A 14,998-nucleotide genomic window follows, 5' to 3' on the forward strand; every position below is an offset into this window, starting at 1 on the left:
CAACCAGTAATTTTTATATTTTTAACTATATTTTTCTTTTCTGATTTCTTTCATTCATTTATAAAAATAGAATATTAAAAGAAAAATAACCAAGTTGACCTTTTGAGGCCGTGGGCCCATTTGCAACTTGTGGGAGTTGCCCTCATTGGTCAAAAATGAGTCCAATATGGGTCGAAAATGGGTTTAAGTGTATGACCCATTTTTGATCCATTTGATTCAATTTAAATTTGTTGGATCCATTTTCCCTTTAAAAACTTAGAACCCATACACAATCCGTTTGAATAAAATATAGGGCTCAGAAGGATAAGTCCAGCGTTCCTACATTTATGGAGCAGCGACCACCTTCTTCATGGCTACACCAACTACTTTATAAACATAGTGGTGCGCAAATGAGAGGCTTTCCCGTTAGAAGTGCCAACACAGACAGAGATACGCAAATTCTAGCACATCACATGACTGAAATATATTGTGATCGATGTTGATGCAAATCTTAGAACGTACACAGATTATAGGTTTTTACGAAGTCACCTTCATAATCCAGATTGAGCAAGGGAACCTGGCATTTGCAACAAAAGGGAACTAGCCATGCAATTGTCTTCCTGTATGTCTCACCCATCTTGTCCTCAGTACACTACCTACTCCTGTGGCGATGCTGACGACAAGTAGCGAGGATGTAAATATACACAGTTCAATGAAGAGGACGCAAAATGGCAGAGTGAACACTTACTGTGTCAGTTGAGATTGGACGGGAAATCAGCTTCAAGTCTATCGCAGAAGTTAACCTCAATATCCTACCTTTGATTGAATTTTCCTTTCAGCATGAACTCTTGGTCTAGCGAACCAGTTTTTTGATGATACTCCGCGGTGCATTTTAGTGATGTATGTTGTAAAGTGAACCAAAGAAAGGCTGTCAAGCCTGTCGAGCGACTAACGGGAATGTGCCACCGGCTGCATCGCATGTGGAAATGAAATCCTCTAGGAACACCATGACTCGGACATTGCCATGCGGTGATGCTTTCGTGTTTTGGATAACTAGCCGTGCAACGATTCACTCCTTACGACACTTCTTACCAAATGCGTGAGGTAAGAACACGATCAAACCTCTCATATAACTCGAAATCAATCCGTCGACTTCATGACAGTGGATGAAACCGGAGCCGAGACTCCTAAAAGATCAAGAGCTTGGTCTATGACTAGGACATCTTTGCGAGGATCGTTGGGATATCAATTGAAGTGTTTATGGATTGAGAATGAATATATACAAGATGATTTGAAGTATCTGAATTTCTAGGAAGCTACCTGGTTTCATCTAGTATTTTTTGTTATGGGCCACTTTGCTCTAGTTTAAAAATTCACGGGTATTGCCTGAATTCAAAAAATCAACATTGTAAAAAATTCAACAAAGATCGCCTTATCATAAAATATTTGGATCATTAAACAATGAAATTGCAAATTGGAAATGGAAAAAATGTTCAAGATTTCAAACTTTTATTATGAGATTGTTCATAAGAGAAAAAAACTCAAATTTTAAAAGGGTAAGTGCATTGAAAGTCCTATAACTTACCATAAAAGTACAATGGAACCTTAAAACTTACAAAAGTGCAATCAAGTCCTAAATCTTGCCAAATTGGTACAAGTCTTTTTGTTAATTTCATCTAATTTAGGTTAACGGAAAGTGCTGACGTAGCTTTTTTTAAAAATTTTCTCCCTCCTACGTGGGGATGACTTAGCAATGAATATCTGCTGAGTTGACATGGGGCAATAAGCAATTTGTGTAAGTTTCAAATATTCCTTGACGACAAGGCTTGGTTGTGGATGCAGGACCTTTCAAGCACCACTTGCACTTCTCATTGGACAATGAACTCCTCTGCTAAGCATGTCTTATGAACTTTTCAAGAAATGGCTGAATCATTTGAACGTCTTCAAGTTGGAACGATCGGATGCCTTGCACATGTTAGCCTTCTCTACCAAGTACTACAACCCGATCAACTCACATTAAGTGTTAAGTTAGTGTCTCGAGTTTGAGCAGTATATAGAGACTCATTGGAAGATTTTGATTTGTCCAAAATCTGTTGTGCATCTTTCGAGTATCTCGCGCAAATCCGGATTATTCGGGCGAAGGGGATTGATATTTATCTCTAACCGTTTGACTTTTCTTGAGCTTTCTTTATGTTGCGTGCAGGAGGGAGACACTTTCTTTGGATATGTACAGATAAAAGAAAATCACTAGAGGACAAAGAATTGACTCACATATTCTAGAATTAATATTAGTTTATGAGGAAAAAAGGTCTTTGTCAGAAAAAGAAAGAAGGGTTTGCTTTATTCCTCTCCTGCAGAATAGTCATATAAGAAAGGGACAACCGCACAGTGGCCTTGTATAAAAAACAAAGCCGCGCGAAGAGGAAAAGAAGCAGAGAAAGGGCGCTTCTTGAAGCCGCACGAAAACGAAGAAAAGAACGTGACGTTCTTTTGTTCAGCCGTTTTCGAGAGCAAACAAGACAAATATCTATTTCCCTCTGTGAGTCTTTCTGAATGAGAGTTCTGTGAGAGATTATGAGATATGGCTTGTGGGTTTGTTTTGGGCTTAATTTAGGTGCGAGAAACACTTGAGTGCATGAGCGATTGTAAATCGACTCCTCCGATTATAGTGAATTATATTGTTAGCTCTCCCTGTGGACGTAGGTACCGACATTCGGACCGAACCACGTAATCTCTGGTGTCATTTATCGTTCTTCGTAATTTTTCTGGTGATTTCGTATTGACTTATTTGCAAGATCGGTTAGTGTTTCCGCGTTAAAATTTCAACAATTGGTATCAGAGCCAGGTTAGAGTTTCTACAGTTGATTTGGGACTTTTGCTTGTCTGATCATTGTCGGGAAATTCTGTTATTGCAATTATGTCTGGAGCGAAATTTGAGATTGAGAAGTTTAATGGGAGGAACAACTTTGGGTTATGGAGTCTCAAGATGGAGGTGTTATTAACGACTCAAGGTTTGGTTGAGGCATTAGAGGGCAAGGATGGGTTGCCTGAAACTATGAATGATGCCGACAAGGACATGTTAATGAAGAAGGCGAGAAGTATAATCATGTTGTACCTATCGGATGAGGTGTTGATAGAGATAGCTGATGAGAAGGATGCCGCAGCATTGTGGGCTAAACTTCGGGCACTCTATGTTATGAAGGGTTTGAACAATCGCTTGTATATGCTGAAGAGGATGTTCCAGTTTCGAATGGCTGAAGGCACATCTATCAAAGGCCACTTAGATGAGTTTAACAAACTCATGATGGACTTGAAGAACGTCAACGAGGCCTTGCCCGATGAGAAACGAGGTATGATGTTGTTAGCATCTCTACCGGATTCTTTTGAGCATTTTATGGATTCATTATTGCAGGGGCGTACTACGATTACTTTGGAAGAGGTAAAGTCTGCTTTATTATCTAAGGAGTGGCAAAAGAAGTTACGAGAAGATAACTTGACGCAAGGTAGTGCGCAAGGTTTGTTCATTCGTGGTAGAGATGAACAGAGAGAGTCTAGAAGTAACAGATGGAAGAGCCGTTCTAAATCGAGGTCTAATGTTCGGAACCGTCGATGTTATCACCGTAATGAGATAGGGCACTATAGGAGAGCTTGTCCGAAGTATAAGGGTAAAGGAGTTAAGGTGGAGCCTGCAGGTGATGGTAATATTGTTACCACAGCTGATAGTAGTTCTAGTGATGCTGATGTTGTGTTAACAGTTGCCATGAGTTCATCAGGGGATGAATGGGTGCTTGATTCTGGATGTTCTTATCATGTGACTTCTCATAGACACTGGTTTACTACCTATCGCTGCACGGAGGGTGGTAAGGTGCTTATGGGAAACGGCGCTGCTTGTGAAGTAGTGGGGATCGGAACAGTTCGGATTAAAATGCACAATTGAGTGGTGCGAGCGTTGACGGATGTGAGGCATGTACCGGAACCGAGAAAGAACCTTATCTCGTTGAGTGCTCTTGATAGGTTCGAATACTTGGATTTCTCTGAAGGTGGAGTTATAAAGGTCTCTCGAGGTGTTCTTACTATGATGCAAGGAAAGATAGAACGTGGGTTATATCTACTCCAGGGAAAGACAGTGATTAGCTCGTCTACTAGATTCTCCGATACTTCAGGTGAGGATACAATACAGTTATGGCATATGAGACTTGGGCACATGAGTGAGAAGGAGATGGTTGTTCTGAGTCAGAGGGGCCTACTAGGGGGTCATCAAATTGAGAAGCTGGATTTCTGTGATCACCGTGACATCGGTAGTCGGCGGAGAGTGAAGTTCAAGACGACAGTTCACCGGACCTCGAAGATTGTAGGCTGCATACACTTAGACTTACGGGGACCCTCTCCCGCTCTGTCTAAGGGAGGTGCCATGTATGTATTGTCCTTTGTTGATGATGTTTCAAGGAAAGTTTGGATTTATCTTCTTAAGCACAAGAGCGAAGTGCTTGGTCGGTTCAAGTCATGGAAGGCGATGATCGAAAAGCAGATAGGAAGAAAGATCATCTGCCTAAGTACCGATAAAGGGTTAGAATTCTGTTTCGATGAGCTTAGTCAATTTTGCGCAGAGGAAGGCATGGTGAGACACCGCACTATTGCCGATAAACCACAATTGAACGGAGTTGCGGAATTGATGAACGGAATTATATTAGAAAGAGCTCGCTCTTTACTCTCTAATGCTGGATTAGATGAAGATTTCTGGGCTGAAGCAGTTAATACCGCTTGTTGGTTAGTCAACGGATCACCATCACCGGAAATTGATTGGAAAACTCCCGAGGAAACGTGGTCAGGTAAGCCTGTTGATTACACCAAATTGAGAGTGTTTGGTTGTCCTACTTATGCTCGTGTGAGTGATGGCGCGCTGGTGTCGGGGACAAAGAAGTGCATATTCCTAGGCTATGCACATGGGGTGAAGGGATACAGGCTGTGGTGCACCGAGAAAGATTCACCCGATTTTATGTTCAAGAATGATGTTACCTTTGACGAATTTGCTCTGTTTCTTAAAAGGAGTGAAGGATCAATTGAAGAGAAAGATCCGGATGGTGTTCGGAAACAGGTGGAGCTTCGGGTAGGGCCTAGAGATGTTCGGAGTACGACGAATGTGACAGAGTCCCGAGAGTCGCTAGCTTCCATAGTAGTTAACAGTTGTTCCAAGGTCACAGTTGATGAAGCTTCGAGGTGGTCGGTGGAAGTGGATGAGATAGAGCGACAGTTGTATGCAGATATTAAAATAGATAATTTGGGTGCAATAGAGACAGCTTCGGGTACGGTGATGCAGAGAGAGACTGCTAGAAGAAATTCTATAAGTACCCCGCTTGCTGCATATTATAAATTGTCTAGTTTGTCACAGTGTACTTGGATGGAGGTGGAGCAATTGTCCCATGCTTCACATGTTAGTACTGTTGGTTATCCGAATTATACCATGGATAGTACTAGGCTTGATCTATCACATGTAGTTGGGAAAATGTATACGATTAATACATATATACATTGTGATGATGTGAAGTGGATTCTCCTGATTTTATTAGGGACGACGTACGTTGGGATATATTTAGGAGAATGTAGTTCGGGTAGTGTGACAAGAACTAGGTTTGTGAACCTGGGTCACACAGGGAACCCGAAAGATGGTCGACTTCTGAGCAGCTATGCCTTTACTTTTGCCGGTTGTACTATGAGTTGGAAGGCATCATTGGGAGATACTATGGTCTCGTTGACGACCGAGACCGGAAACATGGTAACAACAGAAAAAGTTGAAGAGGCAGTGTGGTCTAATGACTTGATTAGTGATGTTGACATGGGACATTCGGTTGATGTGGTGTTCGATAAAAGTCAGAAATATCACCGGAGAATCGAGTTCATTGGTAACCGAAATTTTTGCATCAGATATAGCATGTCAAGAGGAGATGTGACCAAGAAGAAATTTCTTGTGATGGAGAATCCGGCGGACATGTGGACCGACTTCACTCCTCTATATAAGTTCAAGCTCTACTTGAGCTTGATACACGTCTGTGGAGAGTGAGCGCCTGTGGGGGCGTTGGGAGAGCAGGATGGATAATGAGCACTATAACTTGGCTTCAAACATCGAGCCAAGGTGGAGATTGTTAAGTTAGTGTCTCGAGTTTGAGCAGTATATAGAGACTCATTGGAAGATTTTGATTTGTCCAAAATCTGTTGTGCATCTTTCAAGTATCTCGCGCAAATCCGGATTATTCGGGCGAAGGGGATTGATATTTATCTCTAACCGTTTGACTTTTCTTGAGCTTTCTTTATGTTGCGTGCAGGAGGGAGACACTTTCTTTGGATATGTACAGATCAAAGAAAGTCACTAGAGGACAAAGAATTGACTCACATATTCTAGAATTAATATTAGTTTATGAGGACAAAAAGGTCTTTGTCAGAAAAAGAAAGAAGGGTTTGCTTTATTCCTCTCCTGCAGAATAGTCATATAAGAAAGGGACAACCGCACAGTGGCCTTGTATAAAAAACAAAGCTGCGCGAAGAGGAAAAGAAGCAGAGAAAGGGCGCTTCTTGAAGCCGCACGAAAACGAAGAAAAGAACGTGACGTTCTTTTGTTCAGCCGTTTTCGAGAGCAAACAAGACAAATATCTATTTCCCTCTGTGAGTCTTTCTGAATGAGAGTTCTGTGAGAGATTATGAGATATGGCTTGTGGGTTTGTTTTGGGCTTAATTTAGGTGCGGGAAACACTCGAGTGCATGAGTGATTGTAAATCTGACTCTCCGATTATAGTGAATTATATTATTAGCTCTCCCCGTGGACGTAGGTACCGACATTCTGACTGAACCACGTAATCTCTGGTGTCATTTATCGTTCATCGTAATTTTTCTGGTGATTTCGTATTGACTTATTTGCAAGATCCGTTAGTGTTTCCGCGTTAAAATCTCAACATTAAGGATGGCAGGACCTTTGATTAACATTCCTTCTGGAGATTCTGGTTGTTTGTGACTAGCAAAATCCATATTACCACAGAAGTTTAGGGCAACTGACTGCAACTTCTTCAAATGAGTCATGATTAGGAAAACTCTCCCATGGTCCAAGATGAAAAAGCTTCAGAATTTGTAAAATCTCCTAACAGTCAAGGACTTGAGTCTACCTTATTACAGGCTCCCCAATTCTTAGTTCTGACAGTCCCTTCAAATTTGAGAGATCCATCACGGTTCTCATCGACCATCAAATTCAACCACCCAAATCACATAATTCTTGTCTTTTTAAGTTGAGAAAGCTGACCAATATCTGTTCATAATGTGGTTACAACAGCAGACATAGGAGATATCCGACTCAAGTATCGATTGCTAATTGCCAATTGAGTCCGCAAGCCGCTCTATACGTCTACACTTTTTCAAAGACAAGTAATCAAGGCAAGGCTTGTAAGAGCTCCAATTGCCAGGGAAAGTAGCGCAATTATGGTGCTCCTAAGAGAGTCTCAATAGCCATGTCAAGTATCTCGAAATCCTTCGGCGCTTGATATCAGCATTGAAGAATTCAGTAATGCCTGAATATCATAGATGTTATCCATGAGTGCATTCAATTGATTTTCTGGTCAACATCATCAAAAAGGACGAGAACGCCTTCACTAAGTAGCCTATCTTTAATTGTCTTGATCAACATGTCAATTTCCTTTGAGGATGTTGGAGACGAGTTATTGTGCAAAAACTGATTGCCCTTGAGCCTCTGAAGTTTCACATATGTTAGAAAAAATTATTGTCGATAATGAAAACATTTTTGGTTGACTAATTATTTCAAACGACACAAAAGCGATTATTTTTTTGAAAAATATTTTTTGAATTTTCATTTTCCAAAAAACAAATGGAGCCTCAGTTTGCGGAGTCCAAAATAATTCCCTAGCTCTCCCGTCGCTATGGTCAACCGTATTAGGCTGCGTTTTGCCCTGACGTTAAGGTCATGGTCGTCGGTGTGGTCCACTCAGAGAATATTCAGCTGCATAGTGCAAATCTGATTTCTAGATTGGATCCAATAGACGATTGTACTCCCGGTTGCAAAAGGGAATGCTCGGGTTTTGGGTGTGATTAATCACCTAAACCAAAACGGAGCATAAGATGGATGCATCAGTTGGCTCAAAAGGAGAATCGGCCAATAACCAGACTAGGGTAGGCCCATGATTCCCCCAAGACTTGAAGGAAGAGAACACAACTGAAATAAAGCTGGTATAACCAAGACACAACCGGATCGAAGATTCCAAATCCTCTGATGAAAATGCAGGCATGTACTATTAGTACTACTGGTTCCAGCTCAATTTCATCGAACAGTAATACACATCCCAGGAGCAATCTCAACAACCGGCAACTCCGAACCCCGATTCTAGAAGCCACCGATTACAGCAGGCAAACAAATAATCAAGTGAGGCAAGAACAATCACAACTTGGTCAGGTCGGAAAGGTGACAACTATTCTAGAATAGGGGCTCGCCTACAAATCATCGTAACAGAAGAAGGTGAAGGCAGGCTCTTGCTACACTAGCTAAGTTGTCAAGGTCCGTCCATTTGCTACCTAGCGACCCCGAGAAATATTAGAAAGCATTAACCGAAAGCTTCTTTCTCCCTCAAATGCTTTCGTGTGGTCATCATGTTGAACTGAAACCTTGAGAGCTGCTGCGGTATGGCGGAGATAAGCGGTCCATATCTCTGCCAACAAAAAGTGCGGAAGCCTCCATGCAGCATGTATTCCATGTGTAGACGTAGAAGTGATTCGCAAACGGGATGACAAAAAAATCCAGCTGTACCCCCCGCTATTCTAACATCATAATTTGGCAATTCCAGTCGAGTTCTTTCAGGTCTGGGGACAAATCAAGAGAATTTTTATTGTGCTCTAGGAATCTACACAATTTCAAATCAAGCTACCAGAATGACCTGATAAAAACTACTTACAAAGTAAAGTGACTAGAATTCAACAAATATTATAACAATAATTTGTGTTTTTTGTTTCTTTTTCCCTAAATTTCATAGCCTCCCTGCCTCAGCGCTGCACCACCTCAAGGTCTTACATCTTCATCTCTCAGAACAGTCTCACCACCGGCCACACTGGAGACGTCCATAAGGGTAGCTACCACCTACAGCAGGCACAGGTTGCCGCCACTAAGCTCTATTTTTCTCGCCCCCTTAGAGACACGCCCACTTGACGAAGGGAGAAGGGGAAAAGAATATCCTAAACTCCTGATATTTCTATTTCTCCTCTCACTTGTAGACTTGCTCCACAAGCAACCTAAATATTGATTTTGGAAGTGCATTTTATCGATAAGAACATGTAGATATTTAAGAATTGATGTATAAAAGAATGGAGGTTTAGAAGCTTAGGTGTCACCATACATTCACGTTGTCATAGAGCTCAAACAACGGGACGGCTAGCAATTTCAAGTTCTTTGGTACAGCAAAATATTCTCCTTCAGACAAATGGACGATGAAAAGCTTCTTGCACTCCTGTATCAAAAGAGCTCTTTACTCAGTGCTTGGAGGGTTGGAATACTTGTTTAAAGAAAAAGACTTGGCTTTTGAAAAGCACATACGACTTGGCTTTTGAACAGAATTCTTTACCTTTGGCTTTGTTAGGTGGGGAGCGGAGTATGGACACATGACAGTTTCAAAGTTTGGTCTCAACCAGATAGCAACACACTCGCCAATCTGCGAAAAGAGACAGCTGAAAATCAAATAATCTTCTTCCAGAAATGGAATTGTGTCCGCAAATAAGTTCATTTAGATAAGCAGGCTGTTATAGAAGTTATTCATTCTTCACACTTATCGACATGAATCCACTCCATATACTTCCATTCAGACCTTACATTTCATTTCTGAAATTGGTACAGAAAATCGATACAGCAAGAAAATGAGAATACGCTCTTTACGTGCTGGGCGATGTTTTGTACAGATAAGAATTACGGAGCAAATTATATTCCTTAAAAAGGCTAAGGTAATTGTCGAAACGCATAAGCAGAACCGAGTATTATTCGATCTACCCTATAACAAGGGATTTTACTTCTTCTAAGTATACTCAGTCTCAGCATGGAAAGCTTTGTTATTGGTAAAAAACTCCATTTCCAACTTCCCACTTATATGGTCAAGCTTACTCCAATAAATCTCGAAATTTTCAGGCATGATAGAGAACGTGCTAATTGGGTTGCATTGATAGTGAATTTGCACCTAATTTGCTTGATAGTTTCCTTTTCAAACCTTCAATCTCTGCAAAGATAAACAGACAGATTACACACAGAGAGAGAGAGAGAGAGAGAGAGAGAAGGGAGAGGGGATATAAGCCTGTGCTCCTGCACCTGCTCAATTAAAGAGAAGTACTTGAAAAGAGGAGCTGAAGTGTGACAACTTCTTTTCACCATACTAAATACCCCATCTTTAATTGTCTTGATCAACATTACTTATTTCTGTTAATTTCCTTTGAGCATATTGGAGATGAGTTATTATGCAAAAACTGAATGCCCTTGACCTCTGAAGTTTCACAGATGGACAGAACATACATTTAGATGAAAAACAGAGTCGGGTTTGCCCAAAAAGCCCTTTTACTTCCCAAAACAGATGAATACAGGATTTACCACCCAAGATTGTGAGAGAGAATACGGTCAACATCAACTTTAATTCCTCTCGGCAACATTAGAAACTGGCGAAAAGCCGTTTGTTTGAGGTCTCCTTAGCACTTCCTGCCAATCTTAAAACCTAAAAGAGCCATCTAGTATAACTTAAGGTGAATGGAAGGGCTTCTATTAGGGATAACCCAGTCATAACCATTTCGAGAAAATGGAGGCAATAATGGAGATCACACAAGGGTCGATTTACATGATTTCTGACCCCAAGTGAGACTTATCATATGTCTTATGCACCAATAATATCGAAATTTGGCCTCAACTGTAGGATGATTTGTGATTACCTTTCAGAAGCTAAATAGTTCTCCTCTCCATCACAGATGGAAGCTTTGCTGCACCAACTATTGATGCTGCCACCCAAGTGAAATTCCTCTTTCTTCATTTTAAAACTTCTACACAACATTTGCAAATCCCACTAAGAAGCACGCCTTTCCTGGAAAATAAACTAGATACAAGCATATCATTACAGAGTCCGTCTTCTTCACGATGAGTAGATTACGCTGTAAAATTTCAGGATGAGAACCATAGTGCTATGATCTTCCAACACATATTCCATCTAATTGTTTACAGTATAGCAAAGTTATCTCCAATGCAAAGCAGAGGGTATCAACTTCGAAATATGTGGAGCAGCAATTCGACTTGGATCTCTAATGAATTGTCATAATCAAATAATAACGATGCAATCAACATGCATACCTCCAGCTGGGAAACATAAAGGCAAGGAGAAATCATTTAAAGAGAATATAGCTAAAAAGCCAAACCAAACTAGGAAAAGAAAACACACATTTGTACATAAATAAGAACCCTCTGGTTGCATGGACGAACCATAATTTCAATACCTTCTTCAGATTTCCATGAATCAACTCACAAAAAGTAATTAAAAAGTGGATGTACGCTTCACTTTGAATGTCATCTTCATTTTCCTTTATTCGGTCTTCATTTGTACAGCTGCTGAATTAGCCACAACTCCCTGTGCAGAAAGATTTCTCTAAATTTATGTAACTTTAATTCCTCACTGCAACAACGGGAAGCAGCAAAAAGCCATTCGTTTGAGATGTCTCCCTTAGCGCTTCTTATAAATCTGAACCCCTGAAAGAATCCTCTAATATAACTTGAGGTGAATGGAAGGGCTTCTATGACAGATAATCACCTAGACATAACCATTTTTAGAAAACTGCAATAATGGAGATCACACAAGAGTTTCACTTACATGATTTCTAATCCCGACTGAGACTTAGCATATGTCCTAGGCACCGATATTACTGAATTATAGCCTTAACTATAAGATGATATATGATACCTTGGACATGGAAGGTTTGCTGCACCAACTATTGATGCTGCTGCCCTTGTGAAATTCCTCTTTCTTCATTTTATGACTTCTCCATAACATTTGCAAATCCCTCTAAGAAGCACAGCTTTCCTGAAAAATAGACTACATAAGCATATCAATACAGAGAGTCTATCGTCTTCACAGTTGCAACAATGAGTTGATTATGCTGTAACGTTCTAGGAGGAGAACCATAGCCATCTAGCCTTCCAACACACATTCCATCTAATTTTTTACAGTACAAGGAAGTTATCTCCAATGCGAAACAGAGGTATCTTCTTCGAAATATGTGAAGCAGCAAATCGACAAGGATCTCTAATAATTTGTTTAAGAGCAAATAAAAACGATGCAATGCATGCATAACTGCAGCTTTGAAACATAAAAGCAAGGAGAATATACCTAAAAAAGCCAAACCAAACTAGGAAAAGAGAACGAACATTTGTACAGAATTAAGAACCCTCTGGTTGTATGGAGGTATCCATTTCAATACCTTCGTCAGATTTTCAGTCATCAACTCATGAAAGGGTAATTAAAAAGTGCATGTAAACTTCTCTGTTCATATCTGTGAAAGAATTTGATTGCAGAAAAGGGAAAACATTGGTTGTTGGATGAAATAATTCACCTCAATTTGTTTAAAGTTTGGACACAAGGAATCAATTTGTGGTCGTGGATCAAGAAGCTTTCAAGAGTACGTGCACTTATTCCTCATCTTCTCCCTCAGATATCATATTCAGATTCATGGTCTTCTCCCTCAGATTGAGATTCAGATTTGCAGTCTTCTCCCAAATTTAACTTCCCACAACCAATTATTCGAACCTTTCCTTGTTCCATCAAGTTCGACAGATCAGGTGACTTCCGTAAAAATTCACAAAAATAAATCTTCAAGGTTTTCAAAGATTGTGGTAGTTCGCCTTGAATCTTAACCAGATTGTCACAACCAACTATGGATACCTCTTCCAGCCCCATCAAGCTCGACAGATTAGGCAATTTTCGCAAAGATCCACATGAATGAATCTTCAGGGTTTTCAAAGATTGGGGTAGTTCGCCTTGAATGTTAACTAGATTTCCACAAAGACCTATGCATAGCTCTCGCAGCCCCATCAAGCTCGATAGATTTGGCAACTTCCATAAAGATTCGCATGAATAAATCTTCAAGGTCTTCAAAGATTGTGGCAGTTCGCCTTGAATCTCAACCAGATTGTCACAACTAACTATGGATACCTCTCGCAGCCCCATCAAGCTTGACAGATTTGGAAACTTTCGTAAAGATCTCCAGGAATCAATCTTCAAATTTTCCAAAGATTGTGGTAGTTCGCCAAGAATCTCAACCTCATTGCCACAACACCCTATATGAAGGTCTCGCAGCCCTGTCAAGCTCGACAGATTTGGCAACTTCTGTAAAGATTCACATGATTCAATCTTCAATTTTTTCAAAGATTGTGGTAGTTCGCCTTGAATCTCAACTAGATTGCCACAAAATCCTATATATACCTCTTGCAGCCCCGTCAAGCTCGACATATTTGGCAACTTCCATAAAGATCTCCAAAAATCAATCTCCAATTTTTGCAAAGATTGTGGTAGTTCGCCATGAATCTCAACCAAATTTCCACAACAACCTATGAATACCTCTCGCAGCCCCGTCAAGCTCGACAGATTTGGCAACATCTGCAAAGATTCGCAGGTATCAATTTTTAGTATTTCCAAAGATTGTGGTAGTTCTCCTTGAATCTCAACTAGATTGCCACAAAAACCAATGGATACCTCTCGCAGCCCCGTCAAACTTGACAGATTTGGAACCTCCCGTAAAGATCTCAAGGATTCAATCTTCAAGTTTTCCAAAGATTTTGGTAGTTCGCCTTGAATCTTAAGCAGATTGCCACAGCAACCTATGGACACTTCTCGCAGCACCTTCGAGCTCGACAGATTTGGCAATTTTTGTAAAGATTCACATAAATCAATCTTCAATTTTTCCAAAGATTGTGGTAGTTCTCCTGGAATCTCAACCAAATTGCCACAAAAACCTATGGACACCTCTCGCAGCCCCATCAAGCTCGACAGATTTGGAAACTTCTGTAAAGATCTGCAAGTTTCAATCTCCAATATTTCCAAAGATTGTGGTAGTTCGCCTTGAATCTCAGCCAGATTGCCACAACCCCTTATGGATACCTCTAGCAGGCTCGTCAAACTTGACAGATTTGGCAACTTCCATAAAAATCTGCAGTTAGAAATCTGCAATTTTTTCAAAAATTGTGGTAGGTCGCCTTGAATCTCAACCAGATTGTCACAATGGTGTACTTGAAGACTTCTCAATTTGTTGAAATTACTTAGATCAGGCAATTTCTCCACCTGTTCAAGGTCCTGAAGCTCTAATTCTTGTAGGTTCTCCAAACAATCAAGATCCTGAATCTCTGAGATTGCAGCGCGATCAATTTGGAGAGATGATAGGTTCTCCAAATTTGACAGATCCCCCATTGAGTGAAGAGACTTGCAATTGGACAAATATAAGGAAGATAAACTTGAGAGAAGCCTCGAGAGGTGACGTAGTTTAGGGCACTCGAGGTGAAGTAACTTGAGTTGAGGAGGGAGGCTAAGGTCTGCTCGCAAGGCGGTCACATAAGGAGACTCCAAGCGCAGGGACTCCAATTTGGTTAAGTTCCTAATCCACTGTGGTATTGAATCTTCCACAAGCCCATTAGATTTCACATCATCATCAGGTCGGACAAATACCAGATCCAATTTCTTTAAATTAACGAGGTTTGAGAGATCCGGAAACATCTTCATGTGCAACTCATGCAGTTCTAATTCGATGAGACTTTCAGGAAGCTTCGGTACCGCGTATATTTGAAAATCTGTCAATCTCAAAATCTTCAGGGATTGATTTCTGTAGATGGAATTGCCGATGTTCACAGGGTTATCACCAGGATTTCTGCTCTCGATATCTATTTTCTCGAGCTTCTCAATCGTCCAAATGGCATCAGGTATTTTGCTTGTGGAAGTAAGCTCCATCTTTAGCATTTTCAAATTTTTCAAGT

General features: G+C 40.6%; 1 protein-coding gene, 1 long non-coding RNA gene and 1 pseudogene across 8 annotated transcripts in view; 1 reads left to right on the forward strand and 2 right to left on the reverse strand.

Annotated features, from left to right (window-relative positions):
* Positions 1-14,998, reverse strand: part of LOC115728661 (disease resistance protein RUN1-like) — a 1,102,447-nt gene that overhangs the window by 534,579 nt on the left and 552,870 nt on the right. For 2 of the 7 annotated variants that reach the window (XR_007197282.1, XR_007197281.1), the window contains exon 6: positions 12,669-12,732. The gene's annotated coding sequence lies outside the window, so the exon portion shown is untranslated. Of the gene's footprint in view, positions 1-7,350; positions 7,367-11,008; positions 11,073-11,159; positions 11,196-11,757; positions 12,060-12,172; positions 12,192-12,588; positions 12,750-14,998 lie in introns of those variants that run through there. The other 5 variants (XR_007197278.1, XR_007197277.1, XR_007197280.1 and 2 more) reach the window with 5 other exon arrangements.
* LOC115727453 lies at positions 8,499-10,414 on the reverse strand (annotated as a pseudogene).
* Positions 10,786-14,998, forward strand: part of LOC125313790 — a 483,189-nt gene continuing 478,976 nt past the window's right edge. The window contains exon 1 of the long non-coding RNA XR_007197403.1: positions 10,786-10,903. This is a non-coding gene — a long non-coding RNA (uncharacterized LOC125313790). The remainder of the gene's footprint in view (positions 10,904-14,998) is intronic.

The sequence above is a fragment of the Rhodamnia argentea genome, chromosome 1, assembly GCF_020921035.1.
Source record: "Rhodamnia argentea isolate NSW1041297 chromosome 1, ASM2092103v1, whole genome shotgun sequence".
In the NCBI taxonomy this organism is placed as follows: Eukaryota; Viridiplantae; Streptophyta; class Magnoliopsida; order Myrtales; family Myrtaceae; genus Rhodamnia; species Rhodamnia argentea.